Raw genomic sequence first — 829 nt, forward strand, 5'->3', positions numbered from 1 at the left:
CCTCAATCCCTTTCCTATCTTTGCTGTTTTTCCCAGTCCACAGAAATCAAGGAGAATTAAAGACATATTTGGAAACACACACACAGAATCCAAAGCTGCCCCTAATTGTGAGGTCAGACTCCACAGTTCCAGACTCTAAAGAATCCAAGTGGAAAGGTATACAACATGGAGCCAGGTGCCTTGCTGTGTTAGGTCTTGGATCTGCATCTGTTCCACACCGATCCAGTCTGAGCCTGAGCACTGCTTATTAGGAGCCCACACCTTCCTTGGGCTGAATTTGGCTATAAGAGGAATGCTGTGTTTGTGTATGTGTGCACGTGCGTGTGTGTGTGTGTGTGTGTGTGTGTGTGTATGAAGTGTGCCAGCTAGTGGGTGGGGGAGGGAGGTTGTGTTGAGATGCACCTGTTGTCTTACAGTCAAGGTTGAGGTCAAAGACCAAGATTCTACTCCAGGTTCCCTAGAGCCAGACAACTCAGCTGCCCCCTGACCTTTGGTGGCTCTGGGTCTCATACTCTCTGCTTCTCCCAGCAGCTGCTGGTAGAGAAGGGAACAGGGTGGACAGACTAGAAGCTTCTGAAGTCAAGGGAGAGCACTGCCTTTTCATTTTGTATTCTTCTCACCAGTTTCAAAGAAAGATTCTAACATTACTTCTTTGTCAGGGGGAAAAAGAGGGGGTCCTATAAGACACCCAGAGGAAGGAGGAAGCGGAGGAAAGCCCCCTCCTCTGCCTCCTTCCTCCCAGCCTCTGCCTTCATACCGCACACAGGCTACAAAACAACCCAGCTTCTTGCCAAGAGCAGTTAGGCCAACTGAATTTCAGCTCTCACTG

This window comes from Otolemur garnettii, unplaced genomic scaffold (genome assembly GCF_000181295.1).
Source record: "Otolemur garnettii isolate 467f Iridium unplaced genomic scaffold, OtoGar3 scaffold00018, whole genome shotgun sequence".
NCBI lineage: Eukaryota > Metazoa > Chordata > Mammalia > Primates > Galagidae > Otolemur > Otolemur garnettii.